The 22,663-nt window shown below is 35.9% G+C and overlaps 1 protein-coding gene across 2 annotated transcripts in view; it reads left to right on the forward strand.

Annotated features, from left to right (window-relative positions):
- Window positions 1-4,997: 4,997 nt before the first annotated feature.
- LOC135687475 (speract receptor) overlaps window positions 4,998-22,663 on the forward strand; it is a 59,039-nt gene continuing 41,373 nt past the window's right edge. For both annotated transcript variants that reach the window (XM_065204043.2, XM_089114409.1), the window contains exons 1-2: window positions 4,998-5,156; window positions 15,102-15,164. The gene's annotated coding sequence lies outside the window, so the exon portion shown is untranslated. The remainder of the gene's footprint in view (window positions 5,157-15,101; window positions 15,165-22,663) is intronic.

Here is a 22,663-nt window from a genome sequence, read left to right on the forward strand (position 1 = left end):
TTGCTGGGTATGGATCGATTTTTCTTAATCAATGCTAGAAAGGAATAATTTTGCTCCCACTGCAAGAAACCATGACTGCCGCTTCTGTATTATAACTTCGTTTCGGACCGACTGTTTTGATAGCTTAACAAAGGGATGTGAGACTCCCTGCACCTCCCTAATTTCCACCCCCACTTACCCTAATTGCCGGTAGCTGAAAAAGAAAGCCACAGCTTCATTCTAACTTCATTCACAGCTTCACTATTACTGCTTCATTCTAACGCCAAAACTTCTTACTTTTTCGAGGTTTTGTCGATATTTCTAACAACCGTAAAGAAATGGAGCTTTGATGGCTCAAAATCACTAGAAAAGTTTATTGCAAGAAAACGGTGGGTCAAGGCTTTTCACTGCATCTATATGCAGCACATGCTCTTCTCTATACTGTCTAGAAGCTCTCTGCTGTGAAGCCTTGAAAGTACTTTCCATAATGTCCTATAACATCGGGGTTTTGTAGCCAACACATATTGTATATGTATATTAGTCTGCTCCGTGGGCAGAAGAAAGACACTTTGCTACCAAAGGTGTCTTGATGAACATCCTTGTTGCAATATTAAAGTAGGAACGTGCTTAGTAGTAGAAATTAGAGGAGCCTTGGTGATTGGAATGCTATAAGCCGTCTAGCAGAAACAAGGTCAACGAATACACTATGAGATGAATTTTCCCTGTCATCTTGTCATCTTGTCCTATCAAGTCGACGCCGACTTTTGGTGATGGTCATGACCTTAGCCCTCCACTTGTCGCGGTCCTTGGTGACCTCCCACAGATCTTTTAACAAGAGTTTCGTCACCGTCTTGATGTCATCCATCCAACGCGCAACTGGCCTGCCTCTTTCGTTTTCCTTCCCACATTCCGAGCATTAATGACTTTTCTAGACTGTTCTCTGCCCTCATAATGTGTCCGAAGTAAGAGAGTTTTTTTTCATAATTCTTGCTTCTAACAGACATATCGAGTGTATCTCCTCAAGAACTGATGTATTTGTTCGCCTCGCAGTCCATGATATTCTCAGCATCCGTCTCCAGCACCACATTTCGAAACTATCCAGCTTTTTCCGTTCTGTTTTTTTCATGGTCCACGACTCGCATCCATACATGACAACAGGAAAGACCAACGCACTCACAACCCTAATTTTGGTATTGGTGGCTATGTTTTTGTCCTTCCAAATTTTTGGAAGACCCGTCATTGCTGCCCTATCTAGACTCGATCCTCTTGTAATTTCCTCACGACACGTTCCATTATCCGCGATTTTTGATCCCAAAAAAAATAAAGTTGTTGACGATTTCAATGTTTTCATCTCCCAGTTTGAACTCATCGATCTGTTCTGTTACCATAACTTTCGTCTTTTTCAAGTTCAGATATGATCCCGCCTCTGCACTACTCTTCTTCACTTGTGTGAGCACATTTACCAGTTCTTCCTTTGACCTTGCCATTAAGGTGGTGTCATCTGCATATCTAAGATTGTTAATCTTTCTCCCTACGATTCTGATACCTCCTTCCATTTCGTCTAGGTTCACTTTACTTATGATGAATTCATTCTACATGTTGAATAGATAAGGCAAGAGATGCAGCCTTGCCTCACTCATTTTCCAATTCCAAATGTTTCTGTGTCACCATGGTCCGTTCTTACTTATGCCTCCTGGTTTTCGTTTAAAACATTGTTTTTAGTTCACAGAGCAAGTTGTCAAACAGTATTTAAAATTTTTACCCTACTACACTGTATACATAATTAAAAAAGAATGAACGAAATGAAATGAACAAATATCCAAGCATTTCAAATATAGGTGTCGAGTTTTAGTTATACCATGGGTAAGTCAAAATTTCGAATGTTAATATTGTCATGAAAAAGAGGTTCATATCATTGGCAAGGAGCTCGTGAAATATTCCGATCTCAAAATTTGAATATTCAACGCAGGAAAATTGTTTTATCAATAGAGAATTATAACTTCTTAAAGCATTTTGCTTTATTTCTTGTTATTAAAATCGTGAAAAATGCTAAATTTTTTTGGCTACCGAAGATCTGCTCTGCATCAATCAGTTCCCAATCAGCTGTTAACGAGTTATATAATTAGCTTCTATTTAACACAAAGATTGCAAAAAAAGAAAAATGCTCTTGAAAACTTTGCTTTTTCCCACCAAGCAATGCGTAAAATTAGCAATTCAATGCAAATTGCATCATGTAAATATATTTTGTTTAGGAAGCAAGGCTTTCCCACACAGAGTCTCGCAAGGCTCAATTCTGGTCTTGTTCTTGTTTACTGTTAATGTGCTATTAATGTTTAATTGGACTAGGCACTTTAAGCATTTTAAAACCATTAGAAACTCCAAAACCACTTTACACCTGTTTTGTGCACTTCAAGGTCTAATTGCAAAGAAAACCTCTGTTATGGTCACACTAGAAATTGACTGGATACAGATTTTTCGAGAAACCAAAAACCACAATCTACCTTGTTTCAATACAACTCTTAGTGAAATATTTTCCTGACCGTTGAACTTCAACCCACAGTTTCAAAATTAATGGCTTCAATTTGGCGTTTAGTATTAGCAAATATCTAGTTTTCGTAGTAGGTGCTCAAGGGTGGTGTATTGGTGGAATGGGGGCTAAAGCTCCCGCCAGAAGGTCGAAAATCACACTCAACTTTGTAAACCTGGGATGAGGGAGATATTTCATTCTCCTTCTCAGAAGCCCTAGCCCCTCCGCCCCGCATATCATCTAAATTCCAATCGTGCGTTACTACTCAAAGTTATGTGCGTTTTTGCAAACACCTAGAGGGCAATGACGGCAGAAGCGAACACCTAGAGGACAATATAGGGCAATAAGACAGTGGTCTATTGTTTGAAAACAATGGAAACATATGATATCTATTTGTTTGGTAGGAACAGGTGGGACAATTCATTGTTCTTAAAAAAAGAGACACTAAGATATTGCTTGTGAATAATTAAGTGTAACTTGGGTTGAGATAGCTTTCACTTTCCAAATTTCCAAATTGTTTTTATTTGTTTGGTAGGAACAGGTGGGACAATTCATTGTTCTTAAGAAAAGAGACATTAAGATATTGCTTGTGAATAATTAAGTGTAACTTGGGTTGAGATAGCTTTTACTTTCCAAATCAAGCATTTTTTGAAGGATCTGTAATTAGTCAACATTATAGCATTTCAAACTTAAGTTTTTCATTATTCTAATATTTCATGTTCCTAAAACAGGATAGCAGGTTGGATTCTTTTCCATACATGTTTACATTGCATTTAAACAGAGCGTTACTTTTCAATTTATCTGCCTTTATGCTCGTTTTTCTGGCGTTTGTATCCTTTGCAAATTTGTTTGGATTGTCGGCGACATGAAAGTATGAGCAGTTTGCTGTCATGTAGTTATTTTCCTTTGCGCAAGAAGTTGCTTGACAAGCGAAGAATTTTGTGAGTTGAGTAGCCGTGATATGCCAACCGAAGAACAGGGGCCTAAGCTAGATGCCTTATATCTGTTGCAGAGTTTTAGTGAATCCTGCTGTCACAGTGGAAATTTCTTATGCATTTTTTATTTAAGCGTGTTAGCTACTAAATTTGTCGTATTTGCAATCCTTAATGGGGATTTAACTTTTTTATAAATACCCTTTCATTTTTTTAATCGAATTAAAAAGTATCGGAATTTCTTAAGATTGGTAGAAAAGAATTGTTTGAGCTTTTCATAACTTTTTTCTCTGACAATTTTATTTTACAGGGGCAGATGTTGGTCTTTGCATGTTTTTATTGCCCTACCCCATTTTTCAAAAACAATTATTTGTAGAGTAGAGTCAGGTCCCTAAAGGCGATTCACAAAAGTGCTTTCAATGGCGATGGAATATCAGAGGCCATTTAATCGAAAACAACTTCGAAATAGGATAATAAGAGCGTCAGAATCAGAAGGAGGCCATAAATTCTCAGAGCTGTCTAGTTTCCATACTGCTCGACCTGATGACGTAATTAGTTTACCCTAAACCTAACTCTAAACCTAACCCTAACCCTAGCCCTAAACCTAACCCTAACCCTAACCCTAACCCTAACCCTAACCCTTACCCTAACCCTAATCCTTTACTTGAAATAATTAATCATACTAATTTATGACTATTAATCATGCTTATTTATGACTATCAGGTCGAGCAGTATGGAAACTGGACAATTTCTAAATTCTCACGATAAATGACCATGATACTTGACCTAGAATGCATTAAATTCACTTTAACATACAGAAAGACGTTTTCTCAAGCGGGGCTCTGACAATCTTAAATTTCTTTGTCTTCGAGATGCTGTTGTATCAAGTTATAAGAATTGCTTCTGTTGTATATTATACGAGGCTATATTATCCAAGAATTTTTTTGTTTTTCCACTAATCACTAATTTTCACTCACTCCCCAGTCACTAATTTTTAGAATATTAACGGATTTGCTTTAAATTTAACCCAATAATGCAAAGCTTATCCTGGTCACTTTCATTAAGAAATATTCATGTCAGAAAAATTAGAACAATGGAACGAAGACGTTATCACAATTTCTCAAATTGTACAACGATGTTTCAATCAAGCGAATCTTAGCCAGCTAGAGCAGGGTAACGAAAACATTATATTATAAATAATATTGAGCATCAATTTGAATTTGGTAATACAGTTTTTAATAATAATATAAGCTGGGATTGATCGAGCAAAAACTGTTCAATGTTGTCACAAAATCTGTGTAGCTGGTAAAATGAAGATCTGTCAACAGATTTTTCTGTAGGCAAGCTTAGTAACATTTAATTACCTTACTTTATTATATACAGTAATAAAGTTTTTATATTTGTAATACAGTAATATTGACAGTTTCAGGTAAGAGCACTCACTCACCACTTCCCATTTTTCAAGAATAGGGTGCACATTTACCCCCTGTCCCCGTTGTTAAGACTACTGGCCGGATGATTCAGAATTCACAACAGTCCTGACGTCACGTCATATGATCACGTGGACATTCACTGTGCATAAACAATCCTTGAAATGAGAAGGTTGTCCATGCCCAAACAGATGGCAAAATTTCGATCAATTTGTTTAAATACTGCATGGCTTACTGTGTGTTAAGTTGAAAGAGATTATTTTCAGTGAAGGATTTCTGTTTGCCAGGGTAAGTTTTTATTTTTATTAAACTTTTTTAGAGTTTCGAGAGACCTGTCGTACATATTGCTGCACATTTTATTTTGCCATCTTCTTGGAGTAGGTTAGTTTCGCCTATTGATAATCCGATAATCTCAAGCTTTTTACTGAGAATAGAACAGGAACCCAGCAATATCAGCTGGAAGAATCAGTGATATTAACAGATGATTATGCCGCTAGGATAACTTGTCTATGTTTGAAAGCTGTCGATCCAGTTAATTAACTGACTTTTGGATAAATTTCATTATCTGCTTGTTTGGAATGACACCTCACAATATGTTGGGAAGATTGCATCCGTATTATGTAGTTGCTTCATCAAATATTGCAAATAACACTCTCGAAACGAGGAAGTCTAGATCTATTTCCAACAGACAACTTTAGTCTTAATACTTTTCAATCTGCCGCGAGCCGATCAATATTATCAAATCAATTCCTAGGCCTGTTGCCGCGCTTGGCTTGAACAGTGCAAAGTGGTAACAGTGGGGTTTTGTAAGGACAGCATGTATTCCTTAAGTGTTTATTAATAAAATAGCCCGCCTTTTTGAGAGGATATTTTGTGCTAAAGAACAGCTGCAATGGTGGCGATGTAAGGATTAAATCATGAAGCTTACTAAGGGGTATAGCTACTGATTGTTGCTTCACTTTGGAATCCACAATCTTGATGTGGGTGCGACTCAAAATTAAATTGTTTATTAACAGCAGGGATCCGTTGTTTTGAATGTCCGGCAAATAATTTTTTCTCACAGATCTGTCATAGAAAATGTGTTTTAGTTTTACTGTACTATATTTCATGCACTGTGAAGCAGAGAAGCCCAAAAATTAAATGACACTGAAGCGATCATTCTTTGTTTACATCGTAGAAATTTACGAATTAGCAACACCCTAACTCTGTGTCAACTAACTACTGTTGAGGTCTGAAATTCACTCATTTCTTGGGCTCATCTTTCGTCTCATGATCTGTAGGAGGAAAATGAATTTGTTAATATTTGAGTTAGGAGTTTCAACTTTGGCTGGTCGGCATTTGTGCGGTGTTAACCGCATTTCCTTTCTTTCTTGAAATTCTTCTCATTGACGTGGAAGTCGCAAGTTCCATAATAACAAACGTCAAGGGAAGGGTCATAACTGGGCTTCCTATGTTTAGATATCAATCTTATCTTTAACTTTCGGCATACAGCCTGTCCAGAGAAAAGTACTTTGTTAAAATTTTAATTGCTTGATGGTGTGAGGTGGGCTGAAGAATTTTAGATAAAAAAGTTTGCTTCTTAATGCAAGGTTTCTCACATCAGAACATTAGCACTAGCATATTGTAGTTTTGCTGTGCAATCATATTCTTCATTAATTCTTTCAAATTCTTCAAGACGGAATATTTTTATTTTACCAAAATGATGTGATGAAATAGAGACTCTTTAATATTTCTTTGGCTATTAAGGTAAAGATAAAATGAACCCAATAAAGAAAAATGACACATTTTAAGCCAGTTGTAATCCATAAAAACATAAGATCTGTGAAGTTTTGAATTTTTGGTAACACTCCATGTTTGTTTTTGCAAAAATATTTAACAAATAGCACAATAGTTTGCAGATATCAAAACGTTGTATTCAGAAAATCTTCTTTCATAAATATTTCTGCTTTTTCAAACAACAGTTTTCAAATATTATGATTTCATACTTTGTTTTATTTTTGCACCCTATGCCTGTTGTTTTTATACCAACAAAATTAATGAACAAAACAATTTGGAAGCTCAAAGTCCTGCAAACTTTGAAACAGTAGATATTATCTGTTTTATTGATGATACTAGAACCCAGATAATCTCCTTTGGTAATCTTCTTTCTAATCTTAAAGATATGCTTGTGACCTGTTTGCATATTAAGTGTCACACAGTCATTTTATTTTAATATTCAAAAGTCCCTCAAAGTAGCATGAAGTCAGGATAAGAGTTATTTTAATTTATCCCATGATCATAGAATTGAGCAGATTGTAGCATGTAAGTTGTCTCTACATTTGGGACTTTAATTGTTAAGAATTTGGAATTATATCTCTTGGACTGAAGACTGGTTTTATCTGTATGGCTCAGTAGTTGGTGGTCAGATATTTTCCATTTAGAAGTCGTGCCTTGCTTGCCCGAACTGCACCCAAAAGCTGATATAGCTTTCAAGAGCTGAGGTTAAAAAAAATTGATCATTGGTGCAGGTGAATAGAAGAAACTGTAATAATAGGCTAAGAATGGGATCGCTTTGTATAATCTGTTGACCCCTCTCTTGTTTAAGAGTAAGGGGATCTTTTTCAGCCAGATCACTTCAAAAACAATTTATACCAGGGAGTTGTTTGGGAAGGGCTCTCTTCAGAAGGAGGTAGCTTATTTGTTCATTTATGCTAATTGTGTTACGTTCTAATGACGAGGTGGTTTGCATTGGCCCTTTGCTCTGAAATCCTTTTTTATGCCAAAAAAGGATAAGTTTGTTCTCAATGATTCCTTTGTATTTGTATTTTTGTTTAGTCAAAAGGGGGTTTTCAGAATTGCTTGTCTCTCTATCTGAATGAATAATGCGAATCAATAAAAAAACATTTCGCTTCTGTAAAATAATAGAGTAGATGTAATGGTACAAACACCTGCTTAAAATACTTATATGTATAACACATGTAACAGCAGGTTATGACCACTTGCGAGTCTTTGCAACAATTATAAGATTATGATATAGATTGGCTATATACAGATGTAATGAAGGGACATTAGGCAGCTTAAAATTTATGTTCAAGAGTTTTACAAATGACATTTCAAAAGCACTTTTAGTTTCTGTTGTAGACATTGTAAATTTCCATTTGGCATACAGATTGCAATTACCAAGAAAGCCTTTGGAATTTTAGGATTCATTTAGCAATATAAATAGCTATTTAATCAAGTAAATACTCATTTATCTGACGAGATCCAAATTGTGATCTCACATCTTATTCTTTTGTTTAGATAAAACTAGGTTGAATCTCAATTGCATTTGCAAAAGGAATTAAAAATTGCTTTTGTATAAATCATTATAAGGTCAAAGTGACCTTACTGAAACAAATTCCATCTAACAGTGGATGTAGATCTAGAGAAAATATCAGTTGAAAGTTTTGATTAGTGTTTTCTATAAAACTGTGTTTGAATAGACCAGTCTTTGCCTTACTAATACGTTTCTGGTCGATTTGGCTTTATAAGAATTTTAATGTAAATTATTTTCAGTTGTTAAAGTAGTGTCTAATTGTGACTCAGAAAAATAATGACTATTAAATCTATTTTACTAGGTCATCATAACCTGCAAATGAAGAGATTTTTTTAATACATGCAAAAGTATTTGTCTTTCAGATTCAAAACTAGGTGTACTGTTTGTCAAGTACTGTGACTATTTTTAATTTATTTCTGATCTAACCATGTTTACATTTGAAGTAGGAATTCTTGTCATAATAACTTATCACGATTTGGATTGTAGAAAAGCCATTTTAGGAAGGTAGAAGTTTGTTAAAATTGTTTGATTTCAACTTGATCAATTCATAAGTCACCAAGCAGCCAGCTGGAAATAGGTCATTGACTACAGAGCTAATTAGTAATTAATAATGAAAAAATTAATTTAGAAAGCTGTTCTTTGGCTGTCTATACTGAAATCGCTACAGTAGGGCATGGACTGTTCTTGTTAAGTAAATTCGTGTTATTTGCCTTTTTTGCCTTCATGTGTTGTTTTTGCCACTCTGTAACATCATGTTTTGACCTGAGTCTGGGACGTTTTCTTATGTCAATATCACTAGAAACAGTATTTTGCAGGTCAAATATGTTAAATTATTCACAGTGAAGTGGCTTCTTTCTTCAATGGTTTTGCAACTATTATTTCATTTTTTATAGCCTTTGCAAGTACACCCTTTGTAACCATCCATGTTTCTGTTCTTTCCAGCTGTTGTTTAGAATACACGAGTTTCACTAGTCAAAATACACTCACAGGTTTTGTTCTTTATGTTCGTCTTTATTCATCTTTGTTACTTTACATCTTTATTCATTTGAATAAAGGCATAGCCAATATTGATGACGGATGCTGTATGAAATTATCAAAAGCTTTTGAGGCTCTCTTCATTTTTTATTTTCACAAAAAGGTAATTTTTAGGAGCAAGTTAGACAATTATGATGCTGATTTGAAATAAAATTGAACTTTCGTATGTTGATCATCTCTCTTCAGGGATGGCGCCAGAAAAGAAATGCTGGGGGGGGGGGCTGTAATGTCAGAGTGCCGACAGTGAGTGAACCACCCACAAAGATGTAATATAACACCATTTCCGCTGTGGTAATTATAGTTCAAAAAATGAAAAAAAAATTGAAAAAAACCAAATAATTAAAAAAAACAATAAAAAAAATCACGAAGTGGAAGTTATAAAAGTGAAGTGCCGACATTGCTTAAAATGTTTCAAAAATTTAAGTGCCGACGGGGGGCTCAATGAATTTTTGGGGGGCTCCTGCCTCCCCAAGCACCCCCAGTGGCGCCATCCCTGTCTCTCTTTCGCGTCCTTGGTTGTGTTTGACTAAATTCTATTTCATCGACTTTTAAAGACCCGGATTTTGGTGTGCTTTTTTGGAAAAATATAAGTTTAAGTCGATTTCTTGATAAATGTCTAAGAGCATCGTTTTTGTCCGTTAACTTATGGAATAAAGTTTGCGTAGAGTACGCTGGCTGAATTGAAGAGCAGTTTTTGCACGCGTGATAAAAACTGCCAGATAACAGCAAGACATTTATCTAACGGTATTTGATTTAGATCAAGCATAATTTTATTCGATACGAGTAGATAACAACGTCTTTTCACTTGATTTTCCCAGCTTTGCGAAATTATCTGCTCATCTTGATTGGCTGCAAAACAAATCAGCTTTTGAGGTAGAATTTGCTGATTCTCTAACGCCATTTTTCCACATTAAAGATAAACCTGTTTGACTGCATACATGCCCGACTTGAACCATTAATTACATCAGTAAGGCTTTCCCAAAAATCTGATTTTCTTTATAGATAAAGACAATCGCTGGTCAGGGTTTTTGCATTATTCATTTCTGGTAGTCATATACAGAGGATCAAATCTAAAATCACAGTGACATTTAATAAGGTTTAAAATTCGATAAGTTCAGATTCAGACCACTTTTGAATCATACCTAGAAAATTTTGAATCAGAAGCTTAAAATTTTTTACCTGCTTTGATTTTCGTCACAGTAGTCACAATTATGAAACAAATAAAAAGTTTGGCCAAAAATATCTTGTTCCGTTCGTAGCAGTTTATATCTAGCTAATAAAGGATCGAAATTACTGAACATGTCAAGGCTTACTCTTTCCTTGATGTTTTTTTTATGTTATACCCTGGGCCTTTGGCATGTATCGGTTTTTGTTTGAAATGTTGAATGGTGGCGCCTTAAAGCCGCAAATCCCAGTCCGTTTTCATTGATTGTATTTTTTGCCTCATTCATGGAAGGAGACAACAATGTCCCCGTCTCTACCTCAGTCTCTACCTCAGTCTGTTTTTATTGGGATATGCTACCATCTGACCTTCATTTACAAAGGTATCATTTTCAGACTGTGTCTCATTAACATCCATTTTCAAGCGTCTTTCCATTCAAAACACCCAGTTTTACATGTTCACGAGGTACTAAAGCGAATTTTTGACTTTCACTACAACATTTCCCTATTTTCAGTTCATAAAGTTTTGGATGCTGCGCCCACAGAACTTAAAAAAAACATTGTCGAGTTAGTTCCAGAGGATATCCCACGATGTTTGAGATGTTGCTTATAATTATTATGATGTTGCCTTTTATTTTAAAGACGCATTTCAATGCTGTCAGTTGTCGTTTTGAGCCCGTTTTATGCAGGACTTGATATTTAACAGCTATACCGAAACTTTTTATTGTCAAGAACTTTTGTTTGTTGGTTGACTAAACAATAGAAAAATCTTCCTTTCACGAAGCCTCATTAAGTGGTCTTAACTTTGCGGGCTGTGAAGTCATTTTTCCTAAGAAATTTGGTTTTATTAATCCACCAAAATTATTTGCAAAGACTGTTATATATGGCCTTTTTTTGAATTCTTGAATATTCAGCTGTGTGCTTCTTAGAGAATCCAAGCCTATCGAAATTGAAGCTTAGCGATTATTGAAATGTAGGAAAACCGATTATTGAGCAAAGAATACGTTTTACTGGTTGTCAGTAAAAATCGGATAGGTTTCATAGCATTTACTTTGCGTACATTTAGAGTTAAGCCTGACTTGCTATTAATCAGTATCAGAGAATCCTAATTTTAATCATTGATTCTTCCTGATCAATCTCAAAGAAGCAGCTTTATGCCAATCAGAATTTTCCTTTGTCCAGCAAACTACTGTGAAGAATTCCAAACAACCTTTAAATCCTCTTTTCTCGAAATAATATGATCAAAGTTGAGCTTCATTTTTTCGCTTTGGATACAATATTCTGTTTACACATTTAATTATAAAGCGAAATATATTCCAGTGACTTGATTAGAAATACAGACTTGTTCCTTTGCATTATTTAAAGTTGATAAAGTTTGCTGTGTCTCGATCCTACAGCAAATTATATTTTTATGGTGTACTCTAGTGTCTCTAATAGAAGGAGGGTAATAGTAGGGGGGGGGGGTGTTCATTCCGACCAGTTTTCATAGAAGGGTTCATGTCGGCAATCCTTCTTTGAAAAAAGGGTATTGCAAAGGGTATGGTCAAATTAGTATTTTGATTGCGTTTATTTACAGAAAGCAGTAAGACAAGGAAATGCTTTCCTGCAACAATCCTTCACTATTTATGAATTTATGAATATTAACGTACTTCGCACACATAATTGCTTTAAGGTGATGCTGTAACTTGAGATAGAAATCTTTGTGAACTTGCTGTAGTTTCTATTGATTTTGTGGGAAGCCCTGCGTGACACTGTAACGTAAATTTACGACTCGCATACCTAGGCTCTAGTCCCTTTTTTGGACTTTGTAAGAACTAAGGGAAGGAAGAGTAGAGGATTTTAAGTTTACGATCTCAGTTCTGTTTTCCAAACAACGTCTTATGATCACTGTATACATGGAAGTTGCATCAATTAGCAATTCAACCAAATTGTACCACCATTGTCACTAGTCGAACTCGGTAGTCTTATTTTCAAAACATTCCTTTTAAGAATAGGTAGATAGAGATATCATTTTATGCTATTCTATCCCAGCACATACACAAGGAAGCAAACATCCTGTTATTTCTTTAAACATTGTTGGTACCTTTTGCTCTGATTCGTTTTTATTATCTAGACTATCCTACATTCAAACAGCTTATTTTGTTTATTTAGTTTTCCTGGTATTCTAGCTAGCTTAACTAGGAAGGTTTTATTATTTACGCAAATACGTTGTCAGATTAAATGGGTAGAATATTTGCAGGATTGACAATCAATTAGAAGAGCAGATGATTTCTTTTGCATTCCCCAAGCTCCTGATCTTCACAATCTGCTGTTTATCGTTTAAGAAGATCAGATAAGAAACCATAATAATTATGCTGATTAAACAGCAGACCAGGGAATAGCAAACCAGTGTTTTGAATACCTACTGTCGAGATTTAAAACGATGATCGTCCGTCTTTCTTTTGTTTAACGCTCTTGCGTAACCGGCATGCTTTGCGACTCTTTTTTCAAAATGGGCCTAATATCGTAATCATGAAAATCCCGAATACTGTCAATTTCTCCTCACATAAAAATGCCGTTACAGCAAAGCATGCCGGTTGCGCAAGGGCCTTTAAGTCATTCTTGAGAGGCTCTTGCGCTACCGGTATGCTTAGCGGTAGCTATCTTTTCATGCGAGGGAAATTTGACTGTGTTTTGTATTTTAATGCAGAACGATATTAGGCCGGTTTTAGAATTATAGTCGCAAGGGTTGTTGATTCGAACAAGACAAAATATTTTTAAATGAGTGAGGCAACCCTCCGTTCTGGAGTAAAAGAGAAGGCGCGTGAAACTAAGACTGCTCCTTGACTCCAGGAAAGGGGGTTGCCTAACACATTTTAAGATTTTTGTTAGCAATTCTAATTGTTATTGTTCGGGAGATGAAACATGCCCGTCTTCCAGACATGCACTAGCCCCCGTCTCAGGGATCTTGCTTTTATGACGATCGAAAAATTCATTATTTTCTGTTGCTAGGAAAGTCTTTTGATTCATGAGATCTAAAGCAATGCTTAAGCAGATAGAAGCATAAAAGGTCTGCTAATTTTTGTTTCATGAAAGCAAATTTTCTAATATATACTTGAAAACCTAAATGAAAAATTTCAGAATCTTGAAGAAATACAGCAGGCACTTACATTGGTTAAAAAATCATAAATCCGCAGGGCAAGATAGTAACTCCGGGATAAGCTATGGAAATCCGGGGCAAGCTTCGAAGTCCTTGGCAAAGATGTCAAATTTCTGAGAAAGCTCTGGACTCAGTGTAGAAAACATCTGTTTTGAAGATATTATTGACTTAATTTAATTAGAGTTGATTATTTTTGAACTTTTTCATAAATGAATCATCGTTATATCGAACAAACGAATCTTGAACTATTGAAAATTCTCAGATACAATTTTGTTTCGTTGAAATTAGTGTTTATCACGCGAATTTCGTTATTCTTTTTTATTGTAACAATTGTTCCGTTTATTATTGTTCCATGTTAATCCGCTCTTTTGTAGTCAAAGTTTCTTTGAGCAGTACCGGATCAGTCTGTTTGTTGCTGTTTTTTCAATTCATTCATAACAATTCCGAGAATTTCTGAACAACTCTGCAGCTGGTCAGTCGCTCAAATCTGATTTCCTGAAGAACAGTGTGATTATTGAATCAATGCCGTTTTAGTAAATAATTAATTTATATAAATGATAATGTGAAACAGAACAGAAAGCTATCCTTATTTGGGCTGAAAAGCATAGTTGGTTGCTAAAGGAATAAGATTTTTCTGAGGGAGGAATTGCAGGGGTTTTACAAACTTGCAACTTGTCATAACCATAATAACTGGATAAATTTTTTTAAATTTTTCCTTTATATCTTGGGCCGCTTGGCTCAGTGGAATGAGCATGGATTTTTGAAGCAGGAAACTGGAGTTCGATTCCGAACAAGAGTGGCTCGATACAATTGGGCAGCACCCTTGTGGAAAGGTTTTCCTCCTGTCAGCCTTTGCCTTGTGATTGCATATTAATCTCTATATATATATGCTCTATATATATATATATATGTAGTAATCTATTTGAGGTGACATATCCCCCGTCTGTTTAATTCGCAGAACTATCCCAAGGCAACAGCTGCATAGAAGGAGCAAAGGTCGGTTCCGGGGGGTGATTAGTAGTGGGTAAAAAGATGAGCAGGTTCTCTTTTGCCAATTTCTGTTGCCCTTGCATGCAAGATGATAGAAAGAGTATATTTAACCTCAGTAATGGCGTTCATACTCTTTTTATACCCTCATGATGCTTATTTGAAGCCCTTGACTGATTGGGAGCACCCAAGTCAATTTGTAACCGTCTCCAGTAAATTTCGAATTATTATATCAATGTTTCATCGTAGTATAAAGCAGTGTATTGCCACTCGATTCTCTCGCAGCTGCGTTTAGTGATGTACGGCAGGTTTTTAGGTATCTTGCCGGCAGAAAGATTTACAAACAGATGGATCTATTTCAAGATTATTTAAAAAGTACTCTTGTGAGTTTCGTAGGTCTACCTGTTTTCGTGATAATGCTTTCTTGAAAAAATTTCGGATCAAAAGCTTTTTGTAGGTAAGCCCGAAAGATTATCGCGAATGCAATAGTTATTTTGCTAAAAAGCTAACAGTTTTATTTCAGGATGATTTAGTTGCTGATGAATTATTCATGGAGATACTAATGCGATTTTTTATTTCATTGATACAATTTAAAATGAACTCTTCTCGTTTACAGTAAACTGCATTATTCACCTTGTTACCGTCTCAGGGAAAGCAAATCTGTTGCATTCAATCTGAGGTGAGAATATTTTTATTTGCTCTATAACTCCCTGTGCATACTTGATTTGTGTTGAGATGAGTAATCATTTGCCAGTATTTTTCTTTGTTTATACGCCCAGCCTGTGATCAAAATTTCCGTTCTTGAATCAAGAATTATGATGGCATCTTTCTCAGACTTTCCTCTACTTGCCTAGCGGGACATATGATGGTTCTTTCAATAACGGCATTTTCAGGGTACCGTAAATACTTTGATTCAAAATGAATGATTTCATCAAATCATTGGCCCAAAATACCAGTGACCGAAAACATGAACTATTTTTCATTTACTGGAAATTAAACCGTTAGAGGTTGGGGATGGTGACCGTCTCGTAGGGGGTTTCGTTATGAAGTCGCGTTAGGCTGTCTCGTTATGCTATCACAGTAGGCGGTGGCGTTATGTGGTTCTGTTATGCAGTCTCGTTATACAGTCTCGTAATCCAGTGGCGCAATTTGTTTCGTTCTGCATTCTCGTTAGGCGGTCTCGTTAAGCTGTTTCGTTATACAGTCTCGTAAGCCAGTGGCGCAATTTGTTTCGTTCTGCATTCTCGTTAGGCGGTCTCGTTAAGCTGTTTCGTTATACGGTCTCGAAAGCCAGTGGCGCTATTTGTTTCGTTGTGCATTTTCGTTAGGCGGTCTCGTTAAGCTGTTTCGTTATACAGTCTCGTAAGCCAGTGGCGCAATTTGTTTCGTTCTGCATTCTCGTTAGGCGGTCTCGTTAAGCTGTTTCGTTATGCGGTCTCGTAAGGCAGTGACGTTAAGTGATTTCGTTAGGCAGTCTAGTTGGGCGATTTCGTTTAGCAGTTTCTTTAGACGTTGAAATTAGACGACGATGTAGTTAATAAGCCAACTTCCGGCGGATGGCGTAAATGTCCTTTTGCCCTTTCCATGTATCAAGACAAACAACCTGGCCTTTCCAGCTATCAATAATATTTGAAGATAGTACTTTAATTCTACCAGTGGAGCACTTTATCGAAGCATAATCATGCTATTGACATTGTTCAGGATGCACAAAAACCTTTCCCACCGTTTCAAGCTTCCCTAAAGTACTTCTAATCAATAGTTATTAATTATTTATTTTTAATACTTTGATTTAAAGTTGGCTGTTCGAAATAGCTAAAAAAAACTAATTAAGGCCAACTATTTACAAAAGGTGTATACAAAGAAAATACATAATAATTACAAGAATCCTAAACCATATATAAAAGTTTTGCAAATCCTACAGTTGCAATGTTTGCATTTTGTTTTCTTAAGATGTTTTTTAAAAACAGTCAAAGAGACTGAAGTTTTCACTTCTACAGGTAATTTTGCCCATACTCTTTGACCCATGAACCTTACGGTGTCTGTACCATAGCATGTGGTTCTCACTTTTGGTAGGTTGTTTAAATTGCTCGAGCTTCTTAGTTGATAGTTATATATGTTAGAGCTCTTTCCTTTGAAAAAAAACATTGTTCATTTCGGTTAAGTTAATTTTGTCTTGATTTGAAATTCTGTTGGATCTCTGTTGGTTGGTGTATTGATGAGGAGAAATGCAAACTTTCTTTTTTTTATAATGATTATGCGGACGATTTTGTGCATCTTTCGAAAGCGATGAAATAAGGAGGGTATGTTATTTGTGTTAAACGTAAAAACCATGTAACGAAAACACCAAACCAACTCTCGTTTTACTGAAGCGAGTCGCTGCTGGTTTAAGCGCAAAGAATCATATGCAATGCGAACAGATCGTTTAGCTTGTCATAAAGATATTCGTTTTAAATTTCAAAAATCGTGTTCGTTTCAGCTGGCGGAAACGTGCATTTAACAGAGTTCGAGGCATGTCTTATGGAATAGCCTTTCTGTCTTGAAAGCTTGGATCGATGGTTGTTTTGTCAAAGATTTGATTTGTTCACAAACATGAGCTAGTTATCTAGTTCGATCAGCTAGTTATAATAAAGATCTTGTACCGCAGAGATTTATGGCCCTTGCTCGAGAAGGATAGGCCAGATTTTAAAACCCAAAGAGAACTTTAAAAATATATTGGATTACCTAATTTAGGCTTAAAGAAGATCGCACCAAAGGCAAATTCACAATTGACTTATGGGTGGCTGTTTTTTAATCTATGAAATCGCGACGGAATGAGTTGAAAGACCCTGGAGATTATGCTTTTAATATACCGTTTTGATAGCTCTGGATTTATTTTAAGTTAAAGTAATAAAGTAAAAGCTGCATTGAAGCCTTATTGTCTGGATTAAAGGGCCTAGGTGCGGGAGCATAACTTAAATTGGCGTCAAGTGCATATTTGCAAGCGTCTTAAAGCAGAGTTAAGTCATATTTGCATCTGTCACTTCTCTTTCAAGACACACTAGTACAGTCAAATCCCGCTATCTCGAACTCTCACGGGAAATGAAAATTTGTTCGACATAGCGGGATTTCGAGATATCCGGACTCGGGATTTTTTCGATCAAAAAGGGGTCATCTGTGTTTAAAAGTAGAATATTAACTAAGGGAAAGAGCTCATTCGTTTCCAAAGCTTTGTTAAACATCAAATTGAACTAAAATAGTCTATTAATGAAGTTTGCTTTATATTTTGGAGTGCTTCTTCATGGCAAAATGGGAAACGACAATGGTTTTGTTTCTTTTGCTGGTGTTAACGTAGCAGTAACAGAAGAAATACCCATTATAAACACAACTGGATTCGAAGTGAATACTTTTATCAAGGGCAGCACGTTTATCGTTCTATTTGGCAGCCCAAGATTGGGGAGGAAATGAAAGTCGTGATGGTGCCAAACAACATAGCCGACATGCCAAACAACAATGCAAGTTTATCATTGTTGGAAAACATAAGTTCATTTCAATTTTAAAAAACGAATTATCATTGTTATGATGATTAAAAGCTGAAGATTTGTATCCCTTTTTGTTCGAGAAAACCGGGTTTTCTCTGTCAAGGGTACAAAACGTCGTTCGAGATAGCGAATAGTTCGAGATAAGCGAGTTCGAGATAATGAGTTTTATTTCTATACCAAGTCCTATAGGAAAAAAAACGAGGGGAAATGAAAATCTGTTCAAGAGAGAGATTTATTCGAGATAACCGAGTTCGAGATAGTGGGATTAAACTGTAGTTTTGTCTTGCGTACCTTTACATTAAACGGAGTGCTATACTTCATGTAAGCAAATCAAACAATTTATCGGTTGATGGCATTCTCTATAAAATCGTATGGTGGCATTCTGAGGTATTTCCAAAACGAGGATGCAAGTTGAGAGGAGGCTGTAAGTTGTGCGGATTTCTTGAATTACATTGCCTTGCTAATTATAACAGTGGTAGCAATAATGCATACTTGCTAAGCGTTTGTTTTATTAAACAGTTCATTTAGTTTGATTTGGTAGTTTGATTACTTTGAATTGCATCCTCTAACTTTCTGAAGGATAATCGTCATTTTTGGGTACGAAGTTTCGTTTCACTTACATAAGGTCTTTACGAATCAGGCAGATAACTGTAATTAAAGTTACATACCATTGCTACAAGTGAGGAAACATGTCTTCTTTGCGAAGAATTATTTTATAAGTCTAATAAAACCTATAACTTGTGGTATCCGGTGAAAATGTAATGCACATCACCAAGCGTACCTGTAGTCCCTGACATCCTGTAATCCTTATGAAGAGATTCTTATCCAGATCGTAATCTAGTATTATCAGGATCCCAATCTAGTATTATCATTGTACAGCTAATATGAAGAAAGTGCCAGCTGACAATTATATGCAGTCAGGTCAATGCCATTAGAAATCTGAAAATTGGAGATTAGCTTTTAAGTCCTTAGATGCACCAACCCAAAATACATAGAAGCTCGCGTAATGCCTCAAAGCCGATGCGCGCTCAGACAGGTTTACAGTTGGTCCTTTTATCTAAACAAATACAACCCTCAAAGAGTGTAGTTCCATCACGGGATCAGTTTCAATAACTGCTTGCATCCGCCTCGTCTCGTCGCTTTTTAGTTCGCTCCTTCATGGTGTATATATGTGAGCTTCCATAGCAGCTGGTTATACGCTCCTCAAAAGTTGGTCAAAAGTTAAAATAAGTTAAGTACAAGCTCAGACTGAGCTATCGTAAAATGTGATTTTGAACAAAGTGATTTTTCAGGAGATTTTCAGGAGCTGCATTGTCTGTGAATTTTCAACATATCAGCAAATTAACTATGATTTACTCACTTTGTGGGCAAGTGGGTCCTGAACAATTCTCTTACACATAAAAGCTAGCGATTGCACTGCTTAGACCCTTACCAATATACTAAGAACAATCCAGCCTGAATTTTAATTCAACTGGTTCATATAAAAAAAGAGTGTAATAAGAGATTTTAAAATACAGGCAAAATGCAAAAAACACCTTAATATCCGCTTAATATACACGCAAAAGTGATGTTGTGTCCTTCTAGTTTTGTGTATGGAATGTATTGCTCATTCGTCGAAATGAAAGCTTTTAGGTTTGTGGTGAAAACTGAAGACGTGCTAATCGGATGCCTAAGAATTCATCACTTTGCATCAGTTCTACGAGCTATGTTAAAGGTACTTTGTGCGTAAAAGTAAAATGTTTCGAAGTAGAATGAAGAGTGGTCCAAGCAAGCAAAGGTACAAGTTGCTTGGTCTCAACCAATCAAACAACACTTCAAAATAACTATACCAAATTGTCCGTTGTCCATTATAATGTTGGCTTCAATTTCAGAAATTTTCTACGAGATGCTTAAGCTTTTGGGTCACTTTGACACTAGATTTTGAAGCATCATTTTGTTCATCACGATCAGGTGAGAAACTAATATTAGAGAACGATCTCTAGAGAACAAATATTAGCATGGTAAATAATGGCACTTGCAGTACAGCGTTTTATCGGAATTCCAAGACAGTTCAGTGATGTTTCTGCTGAGATAAAGTTTCAAGTTAGCTCATCATATTCCAAGAAATCTTTGATAAGAATCACATTACTACATATTTTAAAGATATGATCAAATAGGAGGTTGGCTCGTTTGTGGCAGATTATAAGGTAAAGCCATATAATCAGTATTCTTACTGTTTCTGCTCAAGTCTGATTTGCGACGTACTGCATCATTCAAAGCCGATGGTAACTGCCTTCTTTTGTTCACTAAAAGGCCTCTTGTATTTTGGATTCTGCTGAGGTAGGAAGGGCCAATAAAGCTGTATAGTCAATCTCGTAATTTGTACCAATTATTATGCAAGACAAGAAAATGACAGGAAGATCATCAAAGAGAGCAAGGAAGATCATCAAAGAGAGCAAGAAAGATCATCATTGAAAGCCAGGAATATCATCATAGCGAACAAGGAAGATCGTCATAGAGAGCCAGGAAAACCATAATAAAGAGACAGGAAGATTATCAGAGAAAGCCGGGAAGATCGTCATTGAGAGCAAGAAAGAACATTATTGAGAGCCAGGAGAGTCATTATAGAGAGCAAGGAAGATCGTGATTTAGAGCAAGAAAGATCATCATTGACAACAATGGTGATATCATCATGATGAATGCTAACTGACATGAACCATGAGAGTTATCTGTGGCACCAAAAGTCTCCTTTTATTTCTGTCCCACTTGTCCCAGACGAAATGTTGAGTCAAATTGGACTCAAATAAACAGTCAGGTTGGCACTGAAATAGAAAAATTCTTATCTATTCCTAATAAATTTTTTGCAATGATCCTCGCGATAATAGGAAATGGAGGTTCAATTTTGGTGGATAAAAAGGCAAACTGGAAGTTTTTGAAGCTTTTATTAATGGGCTCTTGGTGTACTTCGTAGGTCTTCATAAATCATAACAGAATTCAGAGACAGGGGTATTGTTATGTGATTCCAGTTTCAAGGAACCCTTTCTCAAGTGAATTATTGCCACTCAAATCCACAAAGAACGTAATGTATTCATTCGGCATTTACATCGTGCGAGAGATTTTGAAAGTAGAAGATTTTTTAGCTTCAGTCAACCCGTAGTCATTTAAATTTTAAAGGTAAAAGAACTACAACTACAGCTAAAAACTAAAGGTAAAAACTACAGGAACTAAAGGTAAAAAACTACAGAAAATGGCGTGAAAACAGGTCATTTGGGAAAACTGAATATCGAGACTTTTCGATTTCCTTTTAGGCCCTGCCTGTTTTCGAAACAAATATGAAATGTATGTTTTAAAATATGATGAACAGTCGATGCTGATGCCAAAGCCAGTCAAATCTTCAGAAATATCTAAATATTCAAAACGTAATGACTTGTGACTGACGAGTCCAAACGACATGAATTTTTCAGTTAAAAATTATTTCAACATGGCGATTTTTTGCCAAAGGTCAGTACATTAGCGAGATGCAAAATCGATGACATCAGTTAGAAGCCAACAATATATATATATATATATATCTACCTTATTACACGAAATTACGGGTGTCCAACCTTTTCTTTGGATGGGTCATTGCCGGAATCTTACTGCACAGGCGGGCCAGATGAATAATTATGTTAATCATTGGCAGGTTTTGTATTGAACCATGAATGGGTTAATAATTACAATTACAAAAAAATTAAAATAAAAAGTTACATAAAGTGTTACACGAAAAAATTATCAATGTGAAATGTTAATTTTTTTTGTTTTCAGAAATTCTATCACATCACACATTAAACTTGTGGTTGACATGCAAAGAAAGTCATTTAAATGTTTTTTTGTATGCTTAGATTGTAGCGGGACTTCCTCTGTTCAGCTTCGTAATTGTAATTCTTGTAGTAATGCGAATGAATGCCTAATAGAGAGAAAGTGTACCCATATCATGAATCATAAAAATATACTCAAGCACCATAGTCATAAATACTCAATATACTTAAGGAATAATGTGCCCTCTCGGGCCACAGAATGTGCCCTCTCGGGCCACATCTGGCCCGCGGGCCGTATGTTGGACACCCCTGCCATGCACATGCAATATATAGAAAGCTTGAGATAACATTTTAAATATTACGACACGTTAGCAAATTTTCAAGTTGAAAATAGCACATTCACGGCACGCCAAAGCAATTACGCCAAAATTTGGCGTACGTACCGCCGTTGTACGCCAAAGATCTTTGGCGTAACATAAATGTTTTCCAGTATGGTGGATCTATTTAGCTTAAAATACATTTGAGAGGAAAAATTTCCTCAATTAATGTAATATGAGTTCTCAAGTGTGACGTCACAAAAAATCTATTTTTAGAAGTTTCGAATTTTGACCACATAACATAAAAGAACACCATGAAATACTCCCATGTATGCAAAATCAGTTAAATTTGTCAAAAATTGGGTGAGCTGTCGTCAATAAAAGATTCGAATTTTGCTAACGGATTACTGTTATTTTGGCTCAGTTCATAAAGTTTTGAACTGAGACCAAAATACAGAGGTTTGATGGGGCCAGAGCTTGTGCTCATCAGATCATATCTGAGCCAATACGTAATAAGTTTAACTGATTTTGCAGATTTAGATGTATTTCATGATGTTCTTTCAGATT

This window comes from Rhopilema esculentum, chromosome 20, assembly GCF_057945365.1.
Source record: "Rhopilema esculentum isolate cy_ngs chromosome 20, ASM5794536v1, whole genome shotgun sequence".
NCBI classification, from domain to species: Eukaryota; Metazoa; Cnidaria; class Scyphozoa; order Rhizostomeae; family Rhizostomatidae; genus Rhopilema; species Rhopilema esculentum.